The following is a 19,776-nucleotide window of genomic DNA, read 5'->3' on the forward strand; positions in this document are numbered from 1 at the left end:
TTGATTGTTTCCTTCACTGTGCAGAAACTTTTTATCTTGATTAAATCCCAATAGTTCATTTCTGCTTGTTTCCCCTGCCTCCAGAGACATACGTATCTAGTGAGAAGTTGCTGCAGCCAAGGTCAAAGAGGTTGCTGTGTGGTCTTCTCTAGGATTTTGATGGTTTCCTGTCTCATTGTTAGGTCTTTCATCCATTTTGAATTTATTTTTGTGTATGGCATAAGAGAGTGGTCCACTTTCATTCTTTTGCATGTTGCTCTCCAGTTTTCCCAACACCAATTGTTGAAAAGAATGTCTTTCTTTCCATTGGATATTCTTTCCTGCTTTGTTGAAGATTCCCTGACCATATAGTTGTGGGTCTATTTCTAGGTTTTGTATTCTGTTCCATTGACTTACGTGTCTGTTTTTGTACCAGTACCATACTGTCTTGATAATTACAACTTTGTAATATAACTTAAAGTCTGGAATTGTGATGCCTCCAGCTTTGTCGTTCTTTTTCAAGATTACTTTGGTTATTCAGGGTCTTTTGTGGTTCCATACAAATTTTAAGATTGTTTGTTCTAGCTCGGGTGTTATTTTGATAGGGATTGCATTAAATGTGTAGATTGCTTTGGGATGTATAGACATTTTAACAATATTTGTTCTTCCAATCCATGAGCATGGAATGTTTTCCATTTCTTTGTGTTATCTTCAGTTTCTTTTATAAGTATTCTATAGTTCTCAGAGTACAGATCTTTTTGTTCTTTGGTTAAGTTTCTTCCTTGATATCTCAGTTTTTGGTGCAATTCTAAATGGGATCAATTCCTTGATTTCTCTTTCTGTTGCTTCATTATTGGTGTATAGAAATGCAACAGATTTCTGTACATTGATTTTGTGTCCTGCAATGTTGTTGAATTTGTGTATCAGTTTTAGCAATTTTTTGGTGAAGTCTTTCAGGTTTTCTACATAGAGTATCATGTTGTCTGCAAATAGGGAAAGTTTAATTTCTTCCTTGCTGATTTGGATGCCTTCTATTTCTTTTTGTTATCTGATTGCTGAGGCTAGGATTTCCAGTACTATGTTAAATAACAATGGTGACAATGGACATCCCTGTCTTATTCGTGACTGTAGAGGAAAAGCTCTCAGTTTTTTCCCATTGAGGATGATATTAACTGTGGGTCTTTCGTATATGGCCATTATGATGTTAAGGTATGTTCCATCTATCCCTAATTTGTTGAGATTTTTAATCAAGAATGGATGCTGTATTTTGTCAAATGCTTTTTTGCATCTATGGACAGGATCATATGGTTCTTATTTTTTCTTTTATTAATGTGGTGTATCACGTTGATTGATTTGCAAATATTAAATCAGCCCTGCAGCCCAGGAATAAATCCCACCTGATAATGGTGAATGATTATTTTAATGTACTGTTGAATTAGATTTGCTAGTATCTTGTTGAGAATTTTTGCATCCAAGTTCATCAGGGATATTGGCCTGTAATTGTCCTTTTTAGTAGGGTCTTTGTCTGGTTTTGGAATCAAGGTAGTGCTGGCCTCATAGAATGTGTTTGGAAGTTTTCCTTCCATTTCAATTTTTTTGGAATAGTTCAAAAAATACACATTAACTCTCTCTTTCTCTCTCTCTCTCTTCCTTCCTTCCATCCTCCCTCCCTTCCTTCCTTGTAGGCTTCATGCCCAACACAGAGCCCAGTGTGGGGCTTGAACTCATGACCCTGAGATCAAGACCTGAGCTGAGATCCAAATGAGACACTTAACTGACTGAGCCACCCAGGTTCCCTGGTATGGGTATTAACTTTTCTTTAAATGTTTGGTAGAATTCCCCTAGGAAGCTCTCTGGCCCAGGAATTTTGTTTGTTGGGAGATTTTTGATTACTGGTTCAATTTCTTTGCTGGTTATGAGTCTGTTCATATTTTCTATTTCTTCCTGTTTCAGTTTTGGTAGTTTATATGTTTCTGGGAATGTATCCATTTCTCCTAGATTGCCCCATTTGCTGGCATATAATTTTTTATAATATTCTCTTATAATTGTTTGTATCTCTGTGGTGTTGGTTGTGATCTCTCCTCTTTCATTTGTGATTTTATTTGTGTCCTTTCTTTTTTTTTAAAATTTTTTCAATGTTTATATATTTTGGAGAGAGAAAGAGAGACAGAGCACAAGTGTGGGAGGGGCAGAGAGAGGAAGACACAGAACCCGAAGCAAGCTCCAGGCTCTGAGCTGTCAGCACACAGCCTGATGCACGGCTTAAACTCACAAACTGTAAATTTATGACCTGAACCAAAGTCAGCTGCTTAACCGACTGAGCCACCCAGGCGCCCCTCTTTTCTTTTTGATAAGGCTGCCTAGGGCTTTTCAAGTTTATTAATTATTTCAAAGAATCAGCTCCCAGTTTCACTGATGTGTTCTACCGGGTTTTTTTGTTCTATATCATTTATTTCTGCTCTAATCTTTATTATTTCCCTTCTTCTGCTGGCCTTAGGCTTTATTTGCTATTTCTTCTCTAGTGTCTTTAGGTGTAAGGTTAGGCTGTACATTTAAGACTTTTCTTGCTTCTTGAGGTAGGTCTGTATTGCTATCTACTTCCCTCTTAAGACCTCTTTTGCTGCATCCCAAAGGTTTTGGACTGGGCCTATTGTTTCTTTTTATCAAGATATTCACACCATTCTAAATGAATGTACCTGCATAATTTGTTAGAAAACTAAAGATCTACAGCCTCAGTTAGCAAGTGGAAAGCAGAATATTTCAGAATTTTTCTTTTTATGATGATGTTGTCAGACTCTAAATCCACATCTCATTTTCATGGGAAACCAAAATTTTGCAGATACTCACTAAGGTTGAACAGCATTTAATTTAATGCACGGAATCATGTAATAAATACAGTTCACCAAGATGAAGGTAAAGAATAAGCAAATCCAGTAAGACCACCTTTAAATGAATTAGTGAGAAAACCATTCCCAGCAAATGGGGGGAAAATCTTCAATTTTGAATTATCCTTAAAACAAATTTTATAAACATACAAAAATTAAAATTGGGCCAAGAAGCACATGGGTAGATATAAGGTAAACCCTTTGAATATGCAGGGAGTCCTTACTTTGCACATTTATTTTAGTTTCCTGAAACTAAATCTCTAAAAGGTGGGATGAGCTTTCCAAAACTGCCCCTCTCTTTCTAATTCAAGTGTTCCATTGGTGACTATTTTCCATGACAATGACTATCTTTTTGTGCTCTTCCTACCTTCATTAGAGTGTTAGATCTCCTCCCCTCCCTAGGATAAGATCATTTTTCTTTTTTTTTTAAATATTTTTAAATTTTTTTAATGTTTATTTATTTTTGAGAAAGAGACAGAGTGCAAGCAGAGGAGGAACAGATAGAGAGGGAGACACAGAATCTGAAGCAGGTTCCAGGCTCTGAGCTGTCAGCACAGAGCCCGACGTGGGGCTCAAACTCATGAACTGCGAGATCATGACCTGAGCTGAAGTTGGACACTCAACCAACTGAGCCACCCAGGCGCCCCAAGATCATTTTTTCTGAAAGGCTATTTCTCTAGCCTTCCACTTGTGCAAAAATATTCTTGACTTATGCAACAATAACATTTGCCTTTGCTTGGATCTCTCATCAAGAAAGAGAAGAGATGGCACAAAAACAGACACTCAGATCAATGGAACAGAATAGAGAACCCAGAAATTGACCCACAAATGTATGGCCAGCTAAACTTTGACAAAGCAGGAAAATATGTCCAATGTAATAAAGACAGTCTCTTCAGCAAGTGTGCTGGGAAAACTGGACAGGGACATGCAGAAGAATGAACCTGTATCACTTTCTTACACCATACACAAAAATGAACTCAAATTGGATGAAAGACCTAAATGTAAGACAGGAAGCTGTTAAAATCCTCAAGGAGAAAACAAGCAAAAACCGCTTTGATCTTGGCCGCAGCAACTTCTTATTCAAAACACCTCTGCAGGCAAGGGAAACAAAAGCAAAAATGAACTACTGGGACCTCATCAAAATAAAAACCTTCTGCACAGTGAAGGAAACAATCAGCAAAATTAAAAGGCAACCGACGGAATGGGAGAAGATATTTGTAAACAACATATCAGATAAATGATTAGTATCCAAAATCTATAAAGAATTTATCAAACTCAGCACCCAAAAAACAAATAATCCAGTGAAGAAATGGTCAAAAGACATGAGTAGACACTTCTCTAAAGAAGACATCCAGATGGCCAACCGACACATGAAAAAATGCTCAACATCATTCATCATCAGGGAAATACAAATCAAAACCACAATGAGATACCACCTTACACCTGTTAGAGTGGCTAACATTAACAACTTGGGCAACAACAGATGTTGGCGAGGATGTGGAGAAAGAGGATCTCTTTTGCATTGTTGGTGGGAATGCAAGCTGGTGCAGCCACTCTGGAAAACAGTATGGAGGTTCCTCAAAAAACTAAAAATAGAACTACCCTACAACCCAGCAATTGCACTAATAGACATTTATCCAAGGGATACAGGTGCTGTTTCAAAGGGACACATGCACCCCCATGTTTATAGCAGCACTATCAACAATAGCCCAAGTATTAAAGAGCCCAAATGTCCATCGATGGATGAATGGATAAAGAAGAGGTGGTATATATATACAATGGAGTATTACTCGGCAATCAAAAAGAATGAAATCTTGCCATTTGCTACTACGTGGATGGAACTGGAGGGTGTTATGCTACGTGAAATTAGTCAGTCAGAGAAAGACAAATATCATATGACTTCACTCATGAGGACTTTAAGACACAGAACAGATGAACATAGGGGAAGGGAAGCAAAAATAATACAAAAACAGGGAGAGGGACAAAACATAAGAGACTCTTAAATATGGAGAACAGAGGGTTGCTGGAGGGGGGATGGGCTAAATGGGTAACAGGCATTAAGGAATCTACTCCTGAAATCATTGTTGCACTATATGCTAACTAATTTGGATGTAAATTTGAAAAATAAAATTAAAAAGAAAAAAGAAAAAAAGAAAGAGAAGAGAGACCAAGTCGAATTGTAGGCTCATCATTTTCTCCATTAATCTCAGTGTACAGAAGTTCCCCCTTCATCTCTGGTTTCGCTTTCCATGGTTTCAGTTGCCTGTGGTCAACCCCAGCATCCAGCAGTAGGTGATCCTCTTTCCAACTTGTCTTCAGTAGGTCAGTAGTACCTCATGCTACTTCACAATGTCTGTATCATTCACCTCATTGTATCTCATCACATAGCTATTTTATCATCTCACATCATCACAAGAAGGGTGAGTACAGTACAGTAAGATTTTTGAGAGAGACCACATTCCCCTAACTTTTATTACAATATAGTGTTACAATTGTTCTATTTTATTATTGTTGTTGTTAATCTCTTACTGTGCCTAATTTATAAGTTAAACTTTATCATAGGTATGTATATGTAGGAAAAAACATAGTACATGTAAGTGTTCAGTACTAGTCGCAGTTTCAGCCATCCACAGGGGTTTGGAACATACCCATGGATCCCCACGGATCATATCCCCACGGATAAGAGGAGGAGCTATTATAGTCAGTATTTTTCATGAACTATACCCCCAGCTCTGCCCTGTATGTCATATCCAGGTATTTCCATGCACTGACCTCAAATAAACCACATTAGTATTTCCTGCCAAAATATCCTACATACCTGCCATATCATCTTTGTAGATACCAAAAAGAAAGAATAAGTAATGAAAAATAGAACAACAGCTTTGGCAGAAAATATCAGATAGAGAAAATGAACATACCTTTAGGTCATCACCTATCTTGGGTAAATTTGGTGAAGCCAATGTGTCCAGTGTAAAAATGTGATCTTCGTGAAAGGTTTCAACGTGTTCTTCATTAATGTGGACAGCAACCTGAAAAAAAACATTTTTAAACCAGGAAATGAGAAAAAAAGATTTTATGAAAAAGGAAGTTTGTGCTTATAATTTGGTTTAATTGGAATATTAACTGGTCAGTTCTTTACTCCCACCTTAGAAGCTCTGTTTCTGAAGCTTTTTTGGAACTACATGGAGCATATGGTTTGTCATCTCTTAGTTTAAAAAACAACAACAAAAACCATAGAACTTTCTTCTAACTTCTCTTCTTCTCTGCTTCTGCACAAGCATTTCTCTCTCAGCAGTTCCTGCTTCTGCTTGCTGTTGGTGAAGAATGAGTGGCAATGAACTCCATCTGGTAGTCTGGGTAGATGAAGTTGAAGAAACATAAACAAGTATGGCCTTGTAGCTGACACTAAATCAAAGACTCTTTGTTTCTTCTGGATTGATGACTGATGGCTGCCTCATCAGTACAGTCTCCCTGGAAAAGCATTTCCAGCTTCCTCACCCTGTCTCAGAACTGAATCAGGTGTGAGGCACACCTTTTCTCAACTGCCAGCAGCTTACAAAGGAGCTTTCTGTGTCAAAAGCAATGTCAGCTTCATTTTTTTTTTTAAAATCAGGGTGTGGTAAATCTGGCTCACACACCAATGTACAGTCAACTCATACTGTGACGGGAAATCTAGAATAGCATGTCTCAGACTGATTTATGACTGCATTAGTTTACATGATTATATGAGGGTGGAGCCATGTCTTTTTCTTCTTTGTGTCCTAATGCATAGCACAGTCAGTGCCTGCAACATACAAGCTCTCAGTAAATGTATTAAACTTAAGAGTTTTATTATTTGTTATTTTTCAAAGCTGCCCTTGCAATTACTCTTGTTCCTGTTCATGACCAACGTAAGTGCTGTGAGAACTGGAACCAAGTTTCACAGAGTAGGTAGGAATACATATCAACTGGCATGGTATTCTGCATATATTCTGGGATAGGACTATTTTACCTTCAAGCTGTCCCATCTTAAAAAAAAAAAATCTTGGGGCGCCTGGGTGGCGCAGTTGGTTAAGCGTCCGACTTCAGCCAGGTCACGATCTCGCAGTCCGTGAGTTCGAGCCCCTCCTCAGGCTCTGGGCTGATGGCTCAGAGCCTGGAGCCTGTTTCCGATTCTGTGTCTCCCTCTCTCTCTGCCCCTCCCCCGTTCATGCTCTGTCTCTCTCTATCCCAAAAATAAATAAACGTTGAAAAAAAAAATTAAAAAAAAAATCTTCACTCTCCTCCCATCCTGTCCAGCCTGCTTAAAAATGCTGATTAGTTTTTCTTGCTCCAGGTTACCAAGGCAAAAATTACTGATTACACTGTGCCACTGTTATTTTAGCATACAGAGGGTTCACAGCTTGTCCATGCTTCCTGCTATTGCAAGTTCTTGGTAAAACTGAGATCTTTGGCAATAACAGGTTTCACTCACTTTACCAGGTGATCTGGCAAAAATAGATGTAGCCATACTGAATGCTATTACTAGGTACTTACCTGCAGGTTCTCATTCAGGATATGTTCTTTCCAAATGTTAAGAAATAAACCAAATCAGAGGCATTTGAACATTTATTCTGATAATCTTTCAAATATTTCCAGATGGGGACCTTCACTAGCTATGAATCAGCTTATCCATTTCTCTATTTTTTATGACTTCACAGTGGCCTATGACTAGCAGATTAGTCATCTTGTCTCTTTATTAATGAGTGAAAAGGAGGATTTTTAAAATCAAATGATAAATCTGAATTGTAAATCACTTTTAAATATTAGTTTTATACTCATGCTATACACTGGCAGTTCTAGAAACTAGTTATCAATTTGTGATGGCCAAAATTTCCAGTAACTATCTGTAGATAGCATTGACTGGTGACACTACTCACCCCTTTTCCATCATGGAACATTCTAGCATTGTCCATGACCAACAAAACTGGATCATCTCAAGTTTCAGTGATATTACAGATAATTGAGAACTTGGCCATATTGCTAAATATCAAGTTGACCCGAGTACCACCAATGAATCCGTCAGTGTAAAATATTATATTGTGTTATTGTATTTTTTAAAACTCTAAGCAATTGTCTTTTCACAACAGAGGATAATTCAGGAAGGTCATGGTCCAGGTGGATTATAAGGGCAAGTCCAGAAACTCCTCTACAGAATATATTTATACTATGGCTTTTGATAAAGATGAAGTGACTCTAACAAGTGATTCTTATTTTGGGGAAGAGTAAGAGTCTCAAAGCTTCCACTTGGAGTTAAAGAAGAAAGGAAAAAGGAAAAAGAAAATTAGACAGATAGTGGCTTACAAATTTCTGGAAAGAATGAAAGAACAAATTCTCTGATATAAGAAATCCAGTGAATTCCATACAAAGTAAGAAGGAATGGATACATGGTGAACATAACATAACATGGTGAAATTATAGAATACCAAAGACAAAAGAAGCCAGAAAAGAGAAGACTCATTATCATTAAAGGACAGCCAAACTGACAGTTAATTTTTCAGACTTTATTTTTTAGGGCAGTTTTAGGTTCACAGTAAAATTGAGCAAAAAAAATACAGAGTTTCTATATATCCTTTACCCCTACACATACACAGCCTTCCCACTATCAATATCCTGTACGAGAGTGGTACATTTTTAAAAATCAACAAACCTACAGTGGTTCATTATCACCAAAATCAAAATTCATAGTTTACAGTAAGGTTCACTCTTGGTGTGCATTTTATGGGTTTGCACAAATGTATAATGACATGTATCTACCATTATAGTATTATATAGAATACTGAAAATCCTCTGTGCTTCACCTATTCATCCCTACCCACCCCCACCACTCAGCCCTGGCAACCACTGATCTTTTTACTATCTCCGTAGTTTTGCCTTTGCCAAATGTCATATACTTGGAATCATAACAGTATGTAGCCCTTTCAGATTGGCTTCTTTCAGTTAGTAATATGCATTTAAGGTTCCTTCATGTGTTTTCATGGCTTGATAGCTCATTTCTTTTTAGCACTGAATACTATTTCACTGTCTGATGGACCGTAGTGTACCTATCTATTCACCTATCGAAGGATATCTTTGTTGCTTCCAAGTTTCGGCAACTATGAATAAAACTGCCATAAATATCTGTGTGCAGGATATTATGTGAACATAAGTTTTCAACCCATTTGGGTAAATATCAAGAAACACAATTGTTGAATCATATGGTAAGAGTATGCTTAGTTTGTAAGTAACTGCCAAACTGTCTTCCAAAGTGGCTGTACCATTTTGCATTCCCACCAGCAACGACACAGAGTTCCTGTTGCAGACATCTGCACCAGCATTTAGTGTGGTCAGTGTTCTGGTATCTCATTTTAATTTGCATTTCCCTAATGACATATGATATTGAGCATCTTTTCATATGCTCATTGCCATTTGTTTATCTTCTTTGGTGTGGTGTTTTTTAAGGTCTTTTGGTCATATTTTAATTGGGTTGTTTGGTTTATTATTGTTGAGTTTTAATAGTTCATTGTATATTTTGGATAACAATCTTTTATCAGACAGGTTTTTTTGCAAATATTTCCTCTCTTAATGAAAAAAAGCATCAACAGATATAAAATAAAATTTCTGCATAATGACAAAAGGCTAAATTCACAAGTTTGGAAATGTGCATTTAAAAACACAACTTCAAAGTATGGAGAGAAAAACTGAAATAATTATAACAAGAAATTGAAAAATCTATTATGCTATGATATTGTAATATAGTCTCTTAGCAAATAATAGCTCAAACAGCCAAAAAGGAAAACAAAACAAAGCAAATCAGTTGGAACACAGAAGATCTAGACAATATATCAGCAAGTTTGAACTTGTGTGTGCGTGTGTGTGTGTGTGCGTGTGTGTGTATACACATCTGCCTATTAGAGAACACACACATATATGTATCTACACTTGCCAGTTAGAGAATACACATTTTTTTCAAGCATACAAGAAATATCTAGGAGACTAACCACATACTAAGCTATAAAGTAAATCTCAACAAATTAAAAAAAAAAAAACCCAGTATCATTTTTTATCATAATATAATTAGATTAGAAACCAATAACAAAATAAGTGGAAACCATAAAGATTTGGAAATTTTAAAATATACAAAAAATCCAAGTAACTCATGAGTAAAAAGGGAACATAAAAGAATAAAAAAACCATAAAATTAACATGCAGAATGTTGGCATTACAGCACTAAGAGAAGTATTTATAGCCCTAACTCATTATATGAGAAAAGAAAAAAGATGGAAAATTAATGAGCTAAGCACTCAGCATAAGAAGTTAGGAAGAGATCAGCAAAACAGACACACAAAAAGTAGAAGTAATAAAGGCAAGAGCAGAAATTAATGAAATAAAAAGTAAATATACAATAAATAAATTAAAAACCCAGGTATTAGTCTTTGAATGAATAATAAAAATGAAAAACCACCACCACCACCACAACAAAACTTTAGCAAGGCTAGATCATGAGAAAAACCCAGAAAGGACAAACAAAATCACAACAAGGGGGCATACTTTAGATGCAAAAGAGATTAAAATATAGAATGATTATGTAATTATTCACTCATGGTAGTAAATTTGAAAAAATACAACAACAAAGTCCTAGAAATATATGGCTAGAAAAACTAATGCGAGAAAAGAATTTAGGGGGTCGCCTGAGTGGACCAGTCAGTTAAGCATCCAACTTCAACTCATGATATCATGGTTTGTGAGTTGGAGCCCCATGTCAGGCTCTATGCTGACAGCTCAGAGCCTGGAGCCTGCTTCGGATTCTGTGTCTCCCTCTCTCTGCCCTCTCCTGCTCGGGCTCTGTCCCTCTCTCAAAAATAAATACACATTAACCAAAAAAAATTTTTAAAGAAAAAAAGGAAAAGAATTTAGGGGGGTCTGGGTGTCTCTGCTGGTTGGGCATCCAACTCTTCATTTCAGCTCAGGTCATGAGCTCACGGTTTGTGGGATTAAGCCCCACATCCAGCTCTGTGCTGATAGTGCAGAACCCGTTTGGGACTCTCTTTCTCCGTCTCTCTCTCCATCTCTCTCTATAATTACATCATAAATTTCCTTTTGTATAAATCTGTATTTTCCTCATGTCTACACTTCTTAGAGCTAGAATTGTCATGAAGAGTAGCAGCTCTGTAAAACAAGGAAGCTGCTTTGTCAGTGCTTTGTAGGATTAGCACTTTATTCAAGATTCTTTGGGCCTTAATTCTAAGAAAATAAATAGAACTTCATACAAGCCAAGCAAAATAGGCTTCTCCTTTGGATTATAATGCCTTCTAACATTCTTGGGCTCTTTGTTTTTATGTTAGTGCCTGGTAGGTAACAAAAATTAACAAAGAAAAATGGGAGAATTTCTTCCAAAAAGTAGCATGAACCTCAGATAAACTGGTTTGCTATAAAGCTTAGTAACACCAGGGAAAAAACTGGAACCACGTATCTTTCAAGATTACATGTTTTCTTGTCTTCATTGCCATTCTCAGAATGTATCCCAGTTCTCTGCAAGATGCAAAATTAATTCCTTTATGTAACTGAGCCCTTACAGTTAATATTAATGTAGCTATTTATTTTAAAAGTCTACTGCCACTTCTAAAAATGTCTGAGGGAGTTTACGTATTAGCCCATAGTTCAAAGGCATACTATTATGTTTAAATGCAAAATAAAATAGACTCTGGAAAACATAAAGAAGTTGATGCTATCAAGGACCAGTCATGTTCTGCCTTTTTTGAATGGCTTCCTACCACAAACACTACCTCTTTCCTACACCCTTAAGTAGAGGTTGTTTGTTCCTGAACTTTCCACCTAACAATAGGGGTTGGGTGGGTTTGTTCAACAGAATCAGCAGTACAATAACATTGTTAAGAGTGTGGACTATGGAGCCAAATCACCTGGATGGAAGCATGACTATGCACCTTGAGCAAGATATTAAATGTCACAGAGCCTCAGTTTCCTCACTTGTAAAATGGGGGCTAATAATAGTACTTACCTCAGAGGTGAGAATTAAATGAGCTTAGTATCTGTAAAGTACTTAGAACAGAACCTGGTGCACAGTAGGTGCTAAATAACAATTACCACTTGCCTATTCAATATTCTGCCAATCTCCTGTCAAAATTCTTCCTCTGAAACTTGTGCCTCTCAAATTTTCTATCCTCCATCACTTGCTGTTCCTCTCATCACTCTCTGATTAGTATCAGAGATTTTGGAGCATGGCCTATGATTTTTCTCTCTACCCCAAATCTGCCATAATCCTGCTGTCTTCAGAGTTCATGCGGATGGCCCTTCCAACACCCAGTGCTTTGGCTTCTTCGTCTCCAATGCCCCTCATCTCCACACAGATATCGACAACTCACCCCTTTTCCTTATTAGTACCTGCAGCTACTCCAACTGTAAGATCTTAAACCATACCATTCAACTTTCTTACCACAAACTCCCATTATCCTCATTGCTCCAATAATGCCTGCTTATCCATCAGGATTGTGACTGAAGTCTTATCCCACTCACTCCACGTGTCACGTGCTTTTTTCTGGTTTTGCTTCCATTGCCATCTTGCTTTGGTTCAGCACTGTAACCTCTTAAATAACATCTTCAGCTTCTCACTCTTCTTGCTCTTTTTTTCCTTCTGCAATACTTACCCAAAATGTGGATCAGTTCAGCGTTCTTTGCTTCTAACACCACACTAAGTAAATCACTCAACCATATGTATAGGAACCATTAACTCATGGTCTCACTTCTCAGCCCAGCTCGCCATTCCCCTCGCGAGCCCTGCATTTCTTTGCAAACCTCCTGCTCCCCTGCTCTTCTCTCCTATCAAGTCACCAAGTTCCACCTGAACCACTGCCTAAATACCTTTTGAATCTAAAAGCCCTGCTTGATTTCTTCTCTCATCATCTCTACCCATCTCTTTTACCATCTCCAAAATATTCTCCTCTCAGCTACCAAAGTAATCTTCCTAAAAATTCAAGTACCATCATGTTCCCTACATACTTAATTCCCTTCAGGAACTCCCTGCTGCTTCCTGATGGAGGACTGACCCCATAGCTTGACCCCAAGGCCCTCTGTGACTAGGCCGTGTTTACCTCTCTAAACTGCTTTCCCAATTCTTCCAGCCTGCACCTTACACACTCAGTTACTTGTCCTTCCTTGAATGTGCCATATTCTCTCAGACCTCATGCATCTCATATGCTACCTCCTTTGCAAGGATTGCCCTTTTTCTTCTTTTTCTACCTGGGTAACTCCTGTTGATCTGTTACGGCTCACTTCAATTGTTACTTCTTGTCAACTCTGGGGTAGAGACTTCCCTGACCCTTCCTCTTCCTGAGTAGGCTGCCTGGGTGTCTCTCTTTGTTCTTCTATGTGTGTTATCTCTTTTTAAGTATTTGCCATGTTCCTGGCACCAGTAAATGGTTCATGGATTAGTGAATAAGCAAAGACATCCCATTTCCATAAAATAATGGTAAAAACTACAGTAGCATTTCATTTTATACATCCATTTGGAATATAGGTTTTTAAAACTAGTGGAGTTAGTTTTGACGGGGTCAGTATTACAGAGTGACTGACACTCCAGGTAGCTGGCAACTCAAGCTCTCAAGTAACTGGCTCACCAAAACCGAGAATTTGATTGATTGCTACCACTTACTGGAAGCCCAACAATATATTAAACACCTAAGGCTGTCTTTTAGCTCTTCTAGAGGCAAGAGTGGATTTAGCAGCTCTACATATCACATCCCCATATAGCAACGCTTAATAGAGAAAGGTCTTTCTCTCTTGTATTTCTTTGTTAAAAAGGCAACAAAAATCCTTTTCCAGAACCCTTCCCCCATCCCTACCATCACAGTACAGTACAACCTTGGTTTGCAAAATAATTCATTCCAGAAACATGCTTGTAATCCAAAGCACTTGTATATCAAAGAGAATTTCCCCAAAAGAAATAATGGAAACTCAGATGATTCATTCCACAACCCCAAAATATTCACTTAAAACAATTACATGGGGTACCTGGGTGGTTCAGTTGGTTAAGCCGCTGACTTCAGCTCAGGTCATGATCTCATGGCTCGAAGAAGTCTCATTGAGTTCAGGCCCCACTTCAGGCTCTGTGCTGACAGCTCAGAGCCTGGAGCCTGCTTCATATTCTCTGTCTCCCTCTCTCTCTGCCCCTCCCCTGCTTGTGCTCTGTGTCTCTCAAAAATAAATAAACATTAAAAAAATTTTTTTAAAAACTACAATACTGTAATATAATACAAAATAGTAAACAAAATACAAAATACAAAAAAACAAACAAATTAACCAGCACTTACCTTTAAAAACCTTTACGGACGGTGTGAGGGAGACAAGAAAGAGGAAGCTTGTTGTGTAGGACTACTTTCATGATCACTAACAGAATCACTGCTATCTGTTGGCTCAGTGGAATTGTTTTCTTTTCGTGCAACTTTAACAAGGAACCTATCCAATGACACTTGCTTTTTCCTTCTTTTGAGGATTTCATGGAAATGTGACATTGCATTGTCATTAAACAGATTAATTACTCTCACTGCTACAGCCTTATTCGGGGGGTGCTGTTTTACAAAATTTTGCACTGTTCCCACATTTGACACATCTCCCTAATCTCATTTGAAGTGGGGGATTCCTTCACCTTTTTCTCCTCCTCCTCTGCAGAGGAGATACAAACATAGACTTCTGATAAAATCTTGCAATTTCGGCCACTCACATACCTCATTCGTACTTCTCAATGATTTCTTTCTTAACTTCCGCAATAATCATGTCCTTCTTCTTACTGCCTTTCTTTTCAACCTTCTTCTGCATGGGGACCATTGTATATGCTCACACAGATGTTGACTACAGTACAGCATTAATAAACTCTTGTCATGTACTGTATTTAATGTAACGGGCAATAAGGCAGCAGAGGAAAGGGTCTATATCTGCAGGCAGCCTGACCTAGAATGAAGCAAAGCATTCCTGAGCTTACTCTTGTATGGAAAAGCAAAGAACTGTCCATAGGTGCTTTGAAGTGACAAAAAATACACTAGCGCCCATTGTGAGCACCTTCCAATATTCTCAAAAATCACTCATTGCTGCCAAACACTGCAGCATGAGACAGAGCACCCAAGCATGGGAGACGATCACCCACAATCCTGCAGCGAGACAGAGAGAGAAAGAGAGAGAGAGAGAGAGAGAGAGAGAGAGAAGAACCATTGGCTCAGTTGTGATCATGTGACAGTCGGCATCACGTACTACTAGTATTACAAGGCATTTCTCGTTTATCAAGTTAAAACGTATTAGAAATGTTTGCGCATCTTGTGGAACACTCACAGAACAAGTTACTCACAATCCAAGGTTTTACTATAGTTCCTTCCAATCTCACGGGCCAAAGCCAGATCAAATTCCAAACCCCTAAACTGGTCACAGACATGGGAATGGGGGCATTATTTTGGCTTAGACCAATCCCATCAGGATATAACTGAGTCACCTGAAGGGAAAGGGCACTAAAACAAAATTAGAGTTATAATTAAGGATGAGGAGAGAAATGGCTGTTTGTGTAGGCAACTGGCAGTCTTTGCTAAAACGTGTGTCATCATTGAACAAATGTAGATTTAGCATTAGGCACATTATAGTTTGATTCCCATCTTTGCCATTTTCTGGTCGTGTGACCTTAGGCAACCTTTCTTCCCTTTTAAGACTCAATTTCCTCATCTATATAGCATTATTGTGAAGATTAAATGAGATCACATATATAATGTTGCTAACCCACACTGAACATTCATTCATTCATTTAAAAAGATTTTTTGAACATCTACAACGTGCCAGGCATTATGTCCCAGGATATAGAAGTGAATAAGATAGACAGGATCCCTCCCTTCATATAATTTATTAGCAATAAATGTTAGTTTCAAAATTTCCTAATTTTTCTAAGAAATTCAGAAGGACTTTGATTACTTTGACAATCACTTAAAATTTTTTTTTCATGTTTATTTATTTTTGAGAGAGAAAGAGACAGAGTACAAGTGGGGTGGGGGGTGCGGAAACAGAGAAAGAGGGAGACACAGAATCCAAAGCAGGCTCCAGGCTCTGAGCTGTCAGCCCAGAGCCTGATGCGGGGCTCGAACCCACAAACCACGAGATCATGACCTGAGCCAAAGCCATATGCTTAACTGACTGAGCCACCCAGGTGCCCCATCTTGACAATCACTTTTTAAAGAAACTCAGTGTTTTCAGGAGTACGTATGGCTTCTGAAGTTTTATATTTGATGTGTGAAGGTTCAGAAGCATTTATTTTTTCCTTTGGGTTTATTCTGTTTAATTAAAATTATCAGAGAGATTTATATCAGTATATTGTCACTGTGAATGCTATCCTGATTCCTAGACTACAGATGATTGGTAAAATGCAATATTTTTAGAAGCGAATAACCAAGACAATATCCAATATGATCTTACAGCCCTGAGGAAAAAAAATTCAGATGCAAGAGCATGCAGTCTGTCTATCTGAGTAGTCATATACTTGGTCTAGAGTTAACAGATCCAACTCATGGGGAGGGTTAACTGTCACTCAATAGGAACAATCAGGTAATTAGGGTGACCCATTCCCCATTCACACCCATTAACAATTATAAACAGTAGAGTTGAAAAGGCTTGTAAAGACTAACCTCTCACAAAAACACTTATGTGTGAAAGTGTAATTAAGATACTGTGGTAGCAGATTAAGGAGTCTCTCTTACCTTAACCTTGTTTTGAGATACAGTAAGAAATCTGGTTGTAAAACAGGAGATCTAGAGATATGATACAAAAGAAGGGAGAATAAACATTAAGTTTACAAATCTGGGGGCCCAGAAAAGAGGGACCTCTGCTCACTTATCATGCCTGACCTACCTCTATCTAGTTTTCTTTTTTTTTTTAACGTTTATTTATTTTTGAGATAGAGAGAGACAGAGCATGAACGGGGGAGGGTCAGAGAGAGAGGGAGACACAGAATCTGAAGCAGGGTCCAGGCTCTGAGCTGTCAGCACAGAGCCTGACGCAGGGCTCGAACGCACAGACCGTAAGATCATGACCTGAGCCGAAGTCGGACGCTCAACAGACTGAGCCACCCAGGCAACCCCATCTAGTTTTCTTATTGACCATATATACTGAGCTGTTTCTTATTTGCATTTTTCTTTGATCCTACCAAGGAACTGAGATTTTTTTTTTATCAAGAAGTGTCTTTATATACATGAAAACCAAGCATTACTGAGTCATTAAAAGTTGAACTGTTTTTCTAGTACTACCTATGGATTTTCTCCAGCGCATGTCCTCATTCAGTCTCTCTTAAGACCAAATGAGTACCTAAAAGAAGTGTAGGTGGCTAGGGCACAATTACTAGACATGGACAAAGGTGAATGGGCTTTGATGTCATCTAACATTTAACTTTAATCACAAATATGAGGGTCAGAAGGAAATCTACATATCCAGTGTGGACAATGTGTCCACAAAAGTTATCAAGAGGAACACAGACATAGGGAAGGCACTGAAAGTTTGTGGACAGAATTAACCAAGAGTTGAAACTAGAGACAAAGTCTGTTATTAAATTTTATGGCATGTGAGATTAAGTTTATGAGACCAAATATCTTGGAATCCTGAGGCATTTCTACAGTGAAATATAATATTTATAGAAAAAAGTTCAAGAAACAGACATGTATAGCTCTGATGACTTATCAACATCCATGTAATCACCACCAATGTCAAGAAATGGATTGTTGCTTGCAAATGAGAAGACTCCGTCTCCCCCTCCCAATAATTAATGTCCCCAGCAAAGGTAATCACTATCCCCACTTTGATGAAAATAATTTCCTTACTTTTCTTTCTTTTTTTTTTCTTTTAGAGAGAGCACGAGTGGGAGGGAAGGGCAGAAGGAGAGACAGAATCTCAAGCAGGCTCCACGCTCAGTGTGGAGCCTGACCGAGGGCTCAGTATCACTGCCTGGGATCGTGATCTGAGCCAAAATCAAGGGTTGGACACTCAATCTACTGAGCCTCCAAAGTGCCCTTTTCTTGCTTTTCTTTATAGTTCTTCCACCTAAGTTTGCATCCTCAAACACTAGTTTGTTTGGTTTTTTGGGGGTTTTTTTTGCCTGCTTTTTGAACTTCATATATAAATGGAATTTATACATATTCTCTTGTTCTTTACTTATTTAATTCAACATTATATTTGTGAGGTTCACACATCTTGTTGAATGTTAGTATAATGTATTCAGTTACAAAAAGTAAATACTATACAGTAAATTTTAGTTACTGTATAATATTCCATTGAAATAATGTACTACAACTTATTTCCCAGTTCTCTTCTTACATGTCTTAAAAGCCAAAGAAGTTTTAATCTCTTTTTCTAACTACATAGATTCTCATTATAGTGAAGATATGGACTATTGTTTTCACTTATTAAATTGGCTAATTTAAGGGAGAGAAACAAAAAGTTTCTTAAATTCAGTGTGCTTCAGAAAAGGGGTAATTGGAGAGAGTTGATTCTGATTGGGCTGGTGGAAGGTGGAAGGAGATCCAAGGAGGTTACTTTTCCCAATTTTTGCAAAGGAGAAACACTTGAGGCCATGCTCCAAACCAAATAGCTCTGTCCTCTGTCACTGAAAAAGGAGCAAGAAAAACATGGCTACATGGGCAGCGAGTATGTGCTTGATATGAAAGAGAGAAAGAGCATGTACATGTACACATGCACAAAAGGACTTCAATTCTAGTTGTTATTCCATTAATTCCTGATACTGGTTTTGATATATTTGCTGTGCGGTGGTCATGAAAGCAGAACTGTTCTAGTAATCACAGACTTGTTACAAAAAAGGGCTGCTACCTTGCACTGGACTGGGTTATTGTTCAGCAAATACTCAGCCTTCCTCCACCTCTCTCTTATAATGAAGTATATTTTCCTATCTTTGGGCTTGGCCATATGACATGCTTTGGCCACTGGGAAATCAACAGGTGTGATAGAAATAGCAGCTCTAAATATGCTTGACTGGTGGACTCATGCTCTTGTGCTCCAGTGATCTGCCAAAAAAGCAAGCCCTGGTTGGCCTCTCCCCTGGGCCCCAGAGGGAAAAATGTGGAGCAGACCTGAATCCACACCATAGCCAACCAATTTGCAACTTGGAGCAGAGCTGCCCACCCCTAGCTGAAGGTGACCAGTGCAAGAATACATGTTTGTTATTGTGAGCCACTGAATGTTGACTACTTTGCTATTATAATGACAAAAACTGTTTTATAGCTATAGTCAGAGTTGTAAAGATCAGGCCATTATCACTCCTTAATAGTAATGGAGCTCCATTTACCTCAATCTACATTTGCTCCATAAAACCAAGGATTCAGATTTCAACACTTTTTTTTTTAAGTTTATTTATTTATTTTGAGGGTGGGGAGGAAGAGAGAGGAGAGAGAGAGAATACCAAGCAGGCTCCTCACTGTCAGCACGAAGCCCAATGAGGGGCTTGAACCCACAAACTGTGAGATCATGACCTGAGCTGAAGTCAGAAGTCAAGAATCGGATGCTTAACTGACTGAGCCACCCAGGTGCCCCATTTGTTTTTTTTTTTTTTTTTTTTTTTTAAGCTCAAATACTTACTTCCCAGAGACCTATGACCAGATCCTTTTGGAATTTGAAGAAGGGGCTGGTAGGAGATGGAAATAGATAGCTTGGGGTCAGTGGAAAGGATCTAGCATCAGTTAGGAACTTTTTGAGCCTTGGCTATACCCCTTGGGAAAATGGCAGAAGAGACTACAACTGCATTCACGTAGCAGGTATGCTGTCCTGGGCTTATTCAGAGAGGTGGGAGAGGTCCTATTCTGGTGTGAGGTATACAAAGGGTTAGGGCATAGGTCAGTTATGGTTTTTAATAGCTAACTGTTGAGCTCAA

The 19,776-nt window shown here is 38.2% G+C and overlaps 1 protein-coding gene across 18 annotated transcripts in view; it reads right to left on the reverse strand.

Moving 5' to 3' along the window:
- LRAT (lecithin retinol acyltransferase) overlaps positions 1-19,776 on the reverse strand; it is a 69,528-nt gene that overhangs the window by 40,816 nt on the left and 8,936 nt on the right. For 8 of the 18 annotated variants that reach the window (XM_053216834.1, XM_053216831.1, XM_053216828.1 and 5 more), the window contains exons 1-3: positions 13,881-16,648; positions 6,010-6,217; positions 5,783-5,893 (exon numbers count right to left, since the gene is read on the reverse strand). The gene's annotated coding sequence lies outside the window, so the exon portion shown is untranslated. Of the gene's footprint in view, positions 1-5,782; positions 5,894-6,009; positions 6,218-13,880; positions 19,029-19,776 lie in introns of those variants that run through there. The other 10 variants (XM_053216841.1, XM_053216842.1, XM_053216836.1 and 7 more) reach the window with 10 other exon arrangements.

The sequence above is a fragment of the Acinonyx jubatus genome, chromosome B1 (assembly GCF_027475565.1).
Source record: "Acinonyx jubatus isolate Ajub_Pintada_27869175 chromosome B1, VMU_Ajub_asm_v1.0, whole genome shotgun sequence".
Taxonomy (NCBI): domain Eukaryota; kingdom Metazoa; phylum Chordata; class Mammalia; order Carnivora; family Felidae; genus Acinonyx; species Acinonyx jubatus.